The 13,860-nt window shown below is 43.1% G+C and overlaps 1 protein-coding gene across 1 annotated transcript in view; it reads right to left on the reverse strand.

Moving 5' to 3' along the window:
- The window catches only part of LOC124594683 (filamin-A-like), a 201,032-nt gene that overhangs the window by 143,373 nt on the left and 43,799 nt on the right, over positions 1-13,860 (reverse strand). The window lies entirely within an intron of this gene.

Here is a 13,860-nt window from a genome sequence, read left to right on the forward strand (position 1 = left end):
GAATAGCACAGGTTGCATTGTTCCTTGTGATCCTAACGGGACAGCCAGTTCATCACTGATTTACCCTTCAAACTGCTGCAGCTGCCTGTGTGGGAGCACCGTTCGCCATTGTTTTCTGCAGACGAATCTTTCAGCGGTAAAATAACTTTTGCACAGATCGCTAATTTGCACTGACAGTGCCGGCCGGCGTGGCCGAGAGGTTCTAGGCACTACAGTCTGGAACCGCGCGAATCCTGCCTCGGGCATGGATGTGTGTGATGTCATTAGGTTAGTTAGGTTTACGTAGTTCTAAGTTCTAGGGGACTGATGACCTCAGAAGTTAAGTCCCATAGTACTCAGAGCCATTTTTTGCACTGACAGTTAGACCCCACAAACGTTGTCTACAGATCATCGAATACATACAACCCTCACAAGAATATTGGAAGCCAGCAACATATTTACCAGTGTAACTACAATTAAATATTACGATTGCCGCTGTAGTATGACACCTATCGATGTACACGTAATGTCTCCTCTTGACGACTGTGGTTCTCGAAGGAATCTTAGTAACTATAGCTCACATAATTTTCCACATAAAAAATCTCTCTCATACCGTCGCATATATCGATGTGCTGAATCTATACATTCCTTACGATAGGACACACACTCATCTTCTCTGGTCATGCCACAACATAAGCCACAGTAACTTTACACAGCAATATATACACATTTTACCAAAACAGTGCAGTTATCTTTTATATCTGTACAGCATTCAAAAAAATTATTGTATGCCTGCACTCACACCGGCTATATGTCACGATTCTCCTCAGTCCTAGGAAATTATACGGCAAAGTCTTAGATGCATCGCTTCTCGAAGGTGCTGCATCCTGCCAAGATTCTCTCAAACAAGTGTTATGAAGGACAGGTGTCCACCACTATCTGTGATAATGAATACCACACCGGCGGACGTAATGCTGGGATGGGTTGGTGTACTGTAATCAACATCAGTATCAATAGAACAACAAGGAAAATGCGAATTCATTCTTCCTCATGGTCCTGATGTAGCACCCCATCCATCACAGGTCCCTGCTTTCAACATACGCAAACATTCACACCGCTATGTACAGACTCCTATATCCCAGCATAAAAGATGTCTTGTGAAGGAATGGGGGATTATGATTGGCTCTTATCGAATTTACCAGGCACATTACTGATGCCGCCAGTGTGGAAGCACCGCCCGCCATTTTTTTTTTCTTTTCTTTGTGCAGATGAGACTTTCAGCATCAAAAAACTATTTTACACTGATCGCCATATTGCACAGACAATTAAACTCCGCACAGTGGCCAACACATCCTCAAATACAGAAAAACTTAAACTACACGGCTTTCCCATTGAGGACAGGACTTTAATATTAGAGCGTGAAACCGATCTCAAAACTAGCAATATATCACCACATACCGTGTAGATGTAGTAAACATACCTCTTGTATCCTGCGCCATACAAAATCATCCCTCTTACATCATTTGTACATATAGCGCGAAGACAGACAGCATAAGAATATGCACTGTAGGTATACTCACTGCATTAGATATTTCCCTGCGAGGTCGGTCGGTCATCCACTCCCGACACTTGACCAGAGCACCCTCAGTGGATCGAAGTCACTTTCAGAATTGATGTGCAAAGGCTGGCTCGTTTCCCCCTCGGCACAAACGCGTTACTGTTTCTAGTCCGGACCTGCTTGCTTGGTTTCTATGCATATCTCCGGACTCTGGGATTACAAGAACATCCGTATTTCTCAGAGGTTGTAAAGAGTTTCAGGGAAAGCATAAGGGAATGATTGACAGGAATGGGGGAAAGAACTACAGTAGAAGAAAAATTGGTAGCTTTGAGGGATGAAATGGTGAAGGCAGCTCAGGATCAAGTGGGTAAAAAGACGAGGGCTATTAGAAATCCTTGGGTAGCAGAAGAAACATTGAATTTAATTGATGAAAGGGGAAAACATAAAAATGCAGTACATGAAGCAGGCAAAAAGGAATACAAACGTCCCAAAAATGAGATTGACAGGAGGTGCAAAATGGCTGAGCAGGGATGGCTAGAGGACAAATGTAAGGATGTAGAGGCATATATCACTAGGGGTAAGATAGATACTGCCTACAGGAAAGTTAAAGAGACCTTTGGGGATAAGAGAACCACTTGTATGAATATCGAGAGCTCAAATGGAAACCCAGTTCTAAGCAAAGAAGGGAAAGCAGAAAGATGGAAGGAGTATATTGAGGGTCTATACAAGGGCGATGTACTTGAGGACAATATTATGGAAGAGGATGTAGATGAAAATGAAATGGGAGATACGATACTGAGTGAAGAGTTTGACAGAGCACTGAAAGACCTGAGTCGAAGCAAAGCCCCGGGAGTGGACAACATTCCCTTAGAACTAGTGACGGCCTTGGAAGAGCCAGTCCTGACAAAACTCTACCATCTGGTGAGCAAGACGTATGAGACAGGCGAAATGCCCTCAGACTTCAAGAAGAATATAATAATTGTAATCCCAAAGAAAGCAGGTGTTGACCCGTGTGAAAATTAGCGAACTATTAGCTTAATAAGTCATCGATGCAAAATACTAACGCGAATTCTTTACAGACGAATGGAAAAACTAGTAGAAGCCGACCTTGGGGAAGATCAATTCAGATTCCGCAGAAATGTTTGAACACGTAAGGCAACACTGACCCTATAATAGGTCTTAGAAGATAGATTAAGGAAAGGCAAACCTACGTTTCTAGAATTTGTTTAGACTTAGAGAAAGCTTTTGACAATGTTGACTGGAATAGTCTCTTTCAAATTCTGAAGGTGGCAGGTGTAAAATACAGGGAGCGAAAGGCTATTTACAATTTGTACAGAAACCAGATGGCATTTATAAGAGTAGACAGTCATGAAAGGGAAGCAGTGGTTGGGAAGGAAGTGAGACATGGCTGTAGCCTATCCCCGATGTTATTCAATCTATATATTGAGCAAGCAGTAAAGGAAACAAAAGAAAAATTTGGAGTAGGAATCAAAATCCATGGAGAAGAAATAAAAAAATTGAGGTTTGCTGATGACACTGTAATTCTGTGAAAGACAGCAAAGGACCTGGAAGCGCAGCTGAACGGATTGGACAGTGTCTTGAAAGGAGGATATAAGATGAACATCAACAAAAGCAAAACGAGGATAATCCATTCCCGGGTAATGCTGAGGGAATTGGATTAGGAAGTGAGACATTTAAAGTAGTAAATGAGTTTTGCTATTTGGGGAGCAAAATAACTGATGATGGTCGAAGTAGAGAGGATATAAAATGTAGACTGGCATTGGCAAGAAAAGCGTTTCTGAAGAAGAGAAATTTGTTAACATCGAGTATCGATTTAAGTGTCAGGAAGTCTTTTCTAAATGTATTTGTAAGGAGTGTAGCCATGTATGGATGTAAAACATGGACAATAGACTTGGCCACTGTTTCTATGTTTCGATACAGTGTATCGATACGTGGAACTGTTTCAGTGTTTCGGAACGGCTGTGGTTCACTGTTTCGAAACAGTGGTGTTTCATTCCGCCCCTGTCTCGGATAACCGGACCAGATTCGATCTCGAGCCAGACACAGAAACTGTATCGTTGTTTCAAAATAAGGCTGTTTCAGTCCACCTGTGCTTGTATCGAAACAGTGATGTTTCATTCCGCTCTGTGTCGGACGAGATTCGGGCTTGGCACAGGTACTGAAACACAACATACATAACAATTCATGAAACACTTTCAAGAGTGTCGAAATCTTTTTGACAAGCAATAGCGTGAAGCTGAAGATATCCGAAAATAAAGCTTCGTTTCTAGCTGACTGTCCTATTACGAAATGGCGTAACATCTGCTTTATGAACACTAACCAAACAATAAAACAACGCGTACTATTCACATTCAAAATAATAAATATGTGAAAATCATTGAGTTAAATTACACTTTTTTATAACATACGCTTCTCTGTTCATGTACAGTAATCACATTAAGAAACGCAAATAAGCCTACAACATTTTGAATAAAAAAAGGCGTAGAGTGACAGTTATTAGACATATACATAAATTTGATGCAGGTATAATTGCAAGCAATCTGATTGACGTATCACTGATAGTGTAATGGTGAACAGGAAAGGTTGGGAATCATGGTGAATTTATAGTAACGGTTCGAAAACCCTTGAAATACAAAAATTTTTTCTATTGTACTTCGTTATTTATTCGAATTATTTGGCGTTATTTGTGAGTCTATAGTCACTGTGCCTATTATCCACAATGATTCCCTTTGTGTGAATGGAAATTAGCAGGATGGGTACATTACCCATACTAACAGAATATGGGAATCCCAGTAGCATACCCGTTATTTCTGCAGTTTGCTCCCACTTCCAGTTCCGTTTGTGGTAGTTCTTGTCTTCAGCTATGGCTGTCCTCAGCCAATTGAAAAGTATGGAAGTCACACCACACGAAAGCAGCGCGTTTGCTGCAGGAAATACGGAACTGCCAAGACGCCTAAGTGATAGTTTCATGCTTTCTGCGATATGATTAGCGCTCTCGCACCTCATTTGTGTTTATATGGACATACTTATAGAGTAGACATTCAAGATTATAAAATGTGTAGGTTTATTAGATTACAAAACACAAACTGTTTCACTGTTTCGAAACAGCGTATCGAAACATTACATTGTACTGTTTCATTTGTTTCGAAACAGTTACGTGTTTCAGTTTGCCCATCTCTAATGGACAATAAATAGTTTACACAAGAAGAGAATACAAGCTTTCGAAATGTGGTGCTAAAGAAGAATGCTGAAGATTAGATGGGCTAGATTACGTAACTAATGAGGAGGAACTGAACGGAATTGGGGAGAAGAGGAATTTGTGGCTCAACTTGACTGCAAGAAGGGATCGGTTGGTAGGACAAGTTCTAAGGCATCAAGGGATCACCAATTTGGTACTGGAGGGCAGCGTGGAGGGTAAAAATCGTAGAGGGAGGCCAAGAGATGAATAGACTAAGCAGATTCAGAGGGATGTAGAGTGCAGTAATTACTTGGAGATGAAAATGCTTGGACAGAATAAAGTAGCATGGAGAGCTGCATCAAACCACTCTCTGGAGTGAAGACAACAACAACAACAACAACAACAACTGCACCATTACAATATGAACCCAACAGAACTGATCTGGAGCCTAGCAGTGGGTTTTGTACCGAGAAGTAACAAGACTGTTAAGCTACCAGACGTAGTGAAAGTAACGCATGGAGCTTTTTCACTCGTCACTGCCGAACGCTGGCGTGATATAGACCGGCTCGTCATAAAAGAAGAAGAGAAAATGCTGCGCCTGAGAGGCTTCGTGGATCCTGTTGTTGGTAGGGTCGTTATCAACGTAGCAGGTGACACTTCCAGAACTGAAATGTATTGCTCGGATTCGGTTAAGGAAGGAACTAAGAGATTACCAGACGACTGTAAGTAACACCTTCAGTGGCTTCAATATTTAACAATTCGGTGAAGTCCTTTAGTACTCCGTTACACACAGCTTACGCAGAAAAATTATCCTGTGGTTTAAGTCAAGAATTTTCATCATTCTTGTTTTTAATTACAATAGTACGTTTATTATTATGAATAACGCAGAGGTTGAAAATACCGCTTCAATTGTAAATTTCTTTATTTTCATACAACCGGTTTCAGACTGTCGTGAGCCCACCCTCAGGTGTCGAACTGTAAATAGCAAAAGACGGGAGATAATTTTCACACGTCGCAACATACATAAGAAACAAAAAAATTCCCTAAAAAGTTTTAAAAACATTTCGAAACCGCCGGTCGGGCTAGGTGCTGCGAAACCTATGTCAATGCGCAAGTGGCCCCTGACAGTACTACGGACGACTGCGGGGGTAGGGAAATATACAAATGATATCACGACACTTACGCTGTGCTGTGATCTCCGAGCGCCGCGTGTACCATTTTTTATGTAATTTTTTTTTCTTCATTTTAAATGTAAACCACTAAATTCAAATTGTGAACGGCCGGGCTAGTGGCCCTGCGTTCTTCTCTCCGTCAATAGATGGCAGCACTTTTGCCACTCTGGTTTACCACTTTGCCTCCTCGTTCGCATCTGCTACTCCCTGTTCTGCACTCATGGCAGCATACCGCGCCCGGTACACAAGGCGCTCGTGGATCGCAGCACAGCGTTTAAGTGTCGTGATATCATTTGTATATTTCCCCACCCACGCAGTCGTCCGTAGTACTGTCTGGGGCCACTTGCGCACTGACACAGGTTTCACAGCACTTTGCCCGACGTGCAGTTTCGAAATTTTGTAAAAAGTTTTTAAAACTATTTAGGGAAAAAAATTTTAGTTTTAGTTTTTGTGTGTGTTGGGGTGTGTGAAAATTATCTCCCGTCTTTTGCTATTTCCAGTACGACACCTGAGGATGGGCTTATAACAATCCGAAATCGGGCGTGTGAAAATATAAAAATTTACAACTGAAGCGGTATTTTCAACCTCTGCTGTAATGCTCAGTTGCGGATGTTCTTCCGACAGGATTGTTCGTATGATGAACGGATTATAGTCTAGCTGCGTGTTGTACTCTGGCTGGCGTTCGTCGAGTCAGCTCAGCGTTTGACGCCCAGGAAGTGACGTCAGCGCCGCGCCCACCGGCTGCACAGCGTACTCGGTCCCACTCCGAATTGTGCGACGTACCGGGTGTCGGAAGCCGCGTGGTCGGTCCATCTCCTCCCTACCCTGATTACGTTTCCCCACCCGAATGCGCCTCAGTGTTGAACAGGAGCGTGGACACCGACAGGCTCTGTTCTTGGCTTCCGATATTGGCAGCACCGTGGCGATGTGGTGTTGTCGGAAAATTCAGTTTCTCCACCAGTAGGCGGCAGCAGCATGAAATTCATCCGGTGAAGGATATCGTCTCGAGCACGTCTCTGGCTAGTTCATAGATTGTAGTGGAGCATCTAGGACTCAGATTCACTACAGTATCGTAATCTATGAATCGAGTGCTATTAAAGTGAATCCCGTCGATTACACCGATCAACTCACGACAATAACTGGATCTAGCGTGAGGCTGTGACGCAAAGCTCGGTCCGTAATGATCGAACGTGTCCTTGTTCCGCTACATCCACCTAACAGGCTGTTAAATGCTGTGTGTTCACATGAAATAAATACGGTTTCTTGCAACATGCTTATGAGCTAACGAATACGCTTATCTCGCTTCCTCCCTTCTGCCGAATGCTTATCCCCCACTCAGCAGACGGTGTCGCCGACCTGATCCACTTGCTCCCTGCCTCTCTCTAGCCCAACCTGAATTTTCCTGGGGCAGTGTGTGTCAGTTTTAATAATTTCTTTTCTAATTTCTACCCCTTACTATTCTGTGCCGTAACAAATGTTTAAGCCTGATATGCTCGAAGGACACTTTCTAATCATTATTATTGTAACTAATATCTGCGGTAACTACACAGGATTAAATAGACATTGCGATCCAGTTTGAAAACCCCTACTCTAATGTAGTGCTGCTGTTTGCTGCTGCTGCTCAAAACGACTTTTTCTGCAATATTGCGAAGTTACTGGCTACTCCTCTTGCTGGAAGAAACAGTGCTGAAATAATTATAATAGCAGCAATGCCAAGGAGAAAGCACGGGCTTTAAATAGTAGGCTGTTACCGATTCTCTGTGAGGCATCATACAGATACACAACTGAGAGTATTGCGGTCCAGCAGGAAAAGACCGTGCTCATCCTTTAGCTCCACAACGCGACGAAGCAATTTACCTCGAGACAACCGACGTACCTCCGTGTGCAGTAGAGCCCACCTCCTCGCAAAGAGTGCAAAATACCCTACTGTTTAAAGGTCGTGCTTTCATAAAATTTACAACACTGACTGCATCGTTCAGCTCTTTAATGACTTTCGGTTGTATTACTTTATAAGCCAATGCTTTCCTATGTATTATGCAATGTGCGAATTTTGCAGAAGGAGAAACAGCACACACTTCCTTGAATCCATCTTTAGTTTCAGTAAATGCTGCCGCCGAATCGGTACACTTCCAGAACTCTGCAAAACAGAAACTCCTCGTGCGTTTCATTTTCATAACAGTAGACTACAGAAAGAAAAAGCTGGGAAAGATTTCCGATATCAATAGTTCCTTCAACTTGCAGGGCGATATTGCGCTATCATTAAGATGTGGTAGCAATTGATATTTCACGTCAGTGCCTATTGCGTCAATATTACGAGCCAAGGTATGTTCTGACAATGATCTCGACTTGAGACTCTCGCCAAACCTTTCTCCGTGCATTATTTCGCATATTTTGACGAGAACGAGAAGAAGTAGTTTCTCACCAATAATGAGTCGTGATTTGGATTTTGCAGTTAAGTAGGACACATCTAGGGATGCTCACACCTCTAGGAACGCTCTTAGGGCTTTATTACGAACTGATTCTTGTTTTTTGAGGAATCTGACATTTCCTTTTAGTTGTTGCTCTTGATGCTTAAAAAGTTAGATGGATTTACTTACCTGGTCAGTGTTTTTTGTCTGCAGGTGTCTCTTTAATTTTACAGGCTTCAAACTACCGTTGGCTAAAATCTCCAAACAAAGTACACACTGTGGTCGTATCTTATTATTCAAAAGAATGGCGGTAAAGCATGTCATATAGCTTAATGAACTTGATATTTAAGCACTTTGGTTTCGCGTTTAGAACTAACGGTGCTGATAAGAACAGAAGATGATGCGAAAGAAGAGTGTACTTTGACTGAATTCCATTATTTTCCTTACCAGAACTGCATACTTTCCAATGACAGGAGGCATTGGGTGAAATACTTCCACGGGTTCTCTTGTTACCACTGCGAACGAAACACTTATCCTTTGGAATGGCAGAACTTTTATCATTTTATTTCAAATCCGATTAACCACTTTCTTTGAACACGCACTAGACCTCAATGTGTGACTTACTATCTTTGAAGTGAGTTCGGAAGCCTGGCTGTAGCTAACAATCTGTTCTGGTAGTGAGCGCTACAGGGAAGTGGCGGGAGACCACACTGCCAAACGGCTTATTGTCATTAATGATTTTTAAGTGTTTAGTAAGTAGGTAGCCCTGGGGTGATCGGCAACAGGGGCTGTGCGATGAAATACACTGCTGGCCACCGTAAATGCAGCACCCTGAAGGAAGCATCCGAATCAAGTGAAATTTACACCATGGGTTTGCAGCGATGAGATATGCAACTGATTAGAATTTCAGCGCAGACGCACATCACGCGCGCCTGTGGCGCCACCTCATAGCGCCATTTAAGGCTTGGCGATTTCGACGAGTGTACGTTCGGCACGTGTGTTTACCTTGTGGTTGTTTCACAAGACGATCAGTTATGCCTCGTAGACAACAGCGAACATCGTTTGAAGAAGTATCCGAGTTCGACAGAGGAAGGATAGTGGCTTACCGAGATTATGGATTATCATACAGAGAAATCGCTAGTCGTGTTGGACGAAACCAAACAACTGTAATGCGGATATGTGACCGTTGGATGCAGGAGGGTACGACGGACCGACGTGGTCGATCGCATTCACCTCGGTGCACCACTGCACGTGCTGATAGGCAAATTGTGCGCATGGCTGTGACGGATCGCTCAGTGACATCTCGAACCATAGCACAGCACATTGCGTCTGTAACGCATCATCCAGTGTCTGCGCGTACCATTCGACGCCGTTTACAGCAGAGTGGTCTGTCCGCAAGACGTCCATTGCTTCGTCTACCATTGACGCAGAACCACAGACGTCTCCGTCGCCAATGGTGTGATGACAGACGGATGTGGACGGCAGAATGGAATGACGTTGTTTTTACTGACGAGGTACGCTTCTGTCTGCAGCACCACGATGGTCGGATTCGAGTGTGGAGACACCGTGGAGAGAGGATGCTGGACAGCTGCATTATGCACCGCCACAGTGGTCTTGCACCGGGTATTATGGTATGGGGTGGTATTGGATATTACTCTCGCACGCCTCTAGTACGCATTGCCGGTACTTTAAATAGCCGGCGCTACATATCCGAGGTGCTGGAGCCAGTTGTCCTTCCTTACCTTCAGGGCTCGGCCACAGCCATATTTCAACAGGATAATGCGCGACCACACGTGGCACGCATTGTCCAAAGGTTCTTCGTCAATAACCAGATTGAAGTGCTTCCCTGGCCGGCTCGCTCTCCGGATCTTTCGCCGATAGAAAACATGTAGTCCATGGTTGCTCAACGAGTGACCCAGATTACATCCCCGGCTGCCACACCAGATGATCTTTGGCAACGTGTGGAAGCTGCTTGGGCTGCTGTACCCCAGGAACACATCCAACGTCTCTTTGACTCAATGCCGAGACGTGTGGCAGCGGTGATCTCCAACAATGGCGGCTACTCTGGCTACTGATTCTGGCAGGAACCACATGTCACAGACGTCTGTAAACGTGATCATTTGATACTTGGTCAACATGTTATCTAAAAAATAAATTTTGATGTGCTACCTCTTGTCTTTCTTGGTGTTGCATTTACGGTGGCCAGCAGTGTATTATTCGCAACATTTCTGAATACTCCTGCAGACGTTGTCAACGGGTCAGTTCTTACGAAACAAGGCAGCAAATTACGATGGAGGAGCTTTCTAACTTGGTTCGTGGAAATAAAAAACTCACGCTACGTATACCAGTTCACGGGATGCATTTTTCTTACATAGTAATAAAATAAATATTTCAATGAAATCCGGCGCCCCACTCTGTCGCACCACCAGGGGAGCGCTGAGCAGTACAACCGAGCCAGTAGCGGGCTGCACCGTCCGCACTTCACTTGTCCAGCTACTTGAAAAAGTTAATGCGAAGTCTACGTGTCGTGTGCAGTAGTGCCAATATACTGTCGTGTAATTATAGCTGTGTTGCAACGCAGTGAGAGTGCGGCAATATTTTTATTCGGTATTCCTTTACCGCAAGTGTGTGTGTCTGTCTGCCCAGTAATGCTGTGGCGGCAGCAGCAGCTTGGCATTAACAGCAGCGATAACTGGAGCAGGTGGCATAGCAGAGGATCAGACTGTGTCTAGAACGAATTATGTCACTTGAGATCTATTACGCCAATCACCGAGAATTTAATTTATTTATGCATAGCAAAATTCTATAACAATAGATTTTCAGGACCCAGTCGCAGTGTTGCTTCCAGCATCAGCAGTGTAGCCGAGACAGTAACGATCTGCTCGTCAACAAAAGCTTTCGCACCAGTACGCAATAGTGTAAGCAGTTGAAAATATTACCGTTGTGTCGGTCGCAATGTGGCAGCAGTGCTGTGGGCAGTTAGTTGAAACAATTAAGTAATGTTCCCCTTCATGTCGTGAGCGACAATTGCAATACATATCTATGTAGGTAAAAAAAAATAATTGTATGCGTTCTGGATTAATAATGCCACGCAAGCACCGCGTTATTATTCGGTGCTCCCCCATGCAGATCGCCTGTTCGACAAAACTGTGATGGCAGTAGCCGTGAATTACTAGCGGGATATAGCAGTACACACTCTAGCTAACGTGTAAGGACGCCGTGAAGCAACGTTGCTTTGGGCAGCAGCAACACAACGTTGTGAACATGGCGCAGTGACAACATAGTTTACTTATGCACCAGCACGCATTGGCGTTGAAAAGTTAATTAATATTCTCCTATCTGTCGCGACAAACAATCCCCTGACAATTCAACGGTCATTGGAGTATGTTAAAGAAAGGGAACATAAAAGCGAGGCAGAAAGGGCAGTAAACGGAGGAAAGTGGAAAAAAAAGTGGGTTGCACGTGCAAGGTGGAGGAAACAGCAAAATTAAGAAATAAAAACAATGAAGATACAAGAAAAATGCAGCGAAGGCTGAATAACGAACTGTGTAGAGAATAAGAGGATGATAGGAAAAATGGCTAAAAGAGGAGTGTGGCTCAGTTGAGGAACTGGAGAAGATATGATTTACTGACAACATAGGATCAAAACAGGCCGGGATGTGCTACTACGAAAATTCTCAGTGGAGATGAAAATGTAGTGTACAGAGATCGCGAGGAAATCCTGAAGAGATGTGAAGACTGTTTGAAAGAGCTATACGACACAGATTACAAAACCAATTACTTTGGAGCTTGAATTGGTGAACAGTGTACATGACGACGAGAAAGGACCAACAATCATGAGGGAAGAAGTACAGAGTGTAATGGCCGCATTGAAAAATGAGAAAACGGTAAGTACCGGCACAATATCAGGAGAGATACCAAATAGAACGAAGTGGTGTAACAGAAATATTGAGGTTATGTAACAAAATTATGACGGTGGTGAATGACCAGAGAACTTTCTGACAACACTAATTATTCCAATACCAAAGAAACAAGGAACCAAGAAATGCAGTGAGCGCAGGACAATTAGCCTCTATTCACATGCAGCAGAAATTATGTTAAGAAGCAGAAATAAAAGGCAATGGAAGAGAATCTGGCTGAAGAACAATTTGGTTTTAGACGGAATACAGGCACAAGAGATGCAATAGGACTCCTGCGATTTCTGAGAGAGAGGTTTATTGAAAAGGAAATAGTTCTGTACATGTGTTTTACAGACTGGGAAAAGGCTTTTGATAATGTTGCTTTGGATAAGCTTGCAACTAAAAAGAGGGGAAAAGGGAGTAGAGTGGAAAACCACACGACTGATAAACTCATTATAATGAAATCAGGAAGCAACAGTGAAAGTGAGAGGAGAAAGTACCAACTGAGTAGAACTAGGAAAAGCAGTAAGACAAGGCTGTTGTCTGTCTCCCACATACGTAGAAAATATGACTGATCACTGTCCACTAGATGACATGGGGATAAAAATTGGAGGAAGAAGAATACTGTGTTTGAGGTTTGCAGACGGCATGGTCCTCCCAGCAACATATCAGAAGGAATTGAAAAGTATAGTGAATACCATTGAAGGTAGAGAAAAGTTTTATGGAATGAAGTTTAGTATCAAGAAAACAAAAGTAATGGCTCTGGGGAGAAATAAAAAGATAAAGATAGTGCTGAATGGAGAAGTACTACAATATTTGCAAACCTCTGAATACCTCGGAAGGAGAATAGAAACGGACTGGAAGAGCAGGACAGAAATCAAAACCAGAATAGCAATGGCGAAAGAGGCGTTTTATAAGAAAAAGGAGAATTTTCTGCAGCAATATGTACAAACATTCGTCGTCGTCGTCGTTGTTGTTGTTGTTGTGGTCTTCAGTCCAAAGACTGGTTTGATGCAGCTCTCCGTGCTACTCTATCCTGTGCAAGCCTCTTCATCTCCGAGTAACTACTGCAACTTCTGAAACTGGTTAGTGTATTCATCTCTTGTTCTCCCTCTACGATATTTACCGCCCACGCTTCCATCCGAGTACTACATTGGTGATCCCTCGATGCCTCAGAAAGGATCCTATCAACCGATTCCTTCTTCTACTCAGGTTGTACCACAAATTTCTCTTCTCCCAAAACTATTCAGTACCTCATCATTAGTCATGTGAACTACCCATATACTCTTCAGCATTCTTCTTTAGCATCACATTTAAAAGCTTCTATTCTCTTCTTGTCTAAACTGTTAATTGTCCATGTTTCACTTCCATACACGACTACGCTCCTTACAAATACTTTCAGAAAGGGCTTCCTGACCCTTAAATCTATACTAGACGTTAACGAATATCTCTTCTTCGGAAACGCTTTTCTTGCCATTGCCAGTCTACATTTTATACCCTCTCTACTTCGACCATCAGTTATTTTGCTTCCCGAATAGCAAAACTCATCTACTACTTTGTCTCATTTCCGAATCTAATTCCCTAAGCATCCCCTTATTTAATTCGACTACATTCCATTATCCTAGTTTTGCTTTTGTTGATGTCC

This window comes from Schistocerca americana, chromosome 2, assembly GCF_021461395.2.
Source record: "Schistocerca americana isolate TAMUIC-IGC-003095 chromosome 2, iqSchAmer2.1, whole genome shotgun sequence".
Taxonomy (NCBI): Eukaryota; Metazoa; Arthropoda; class Insecta; order Orthoptera; family Acrididae; genus Schistocerca; species Schistocerca americana.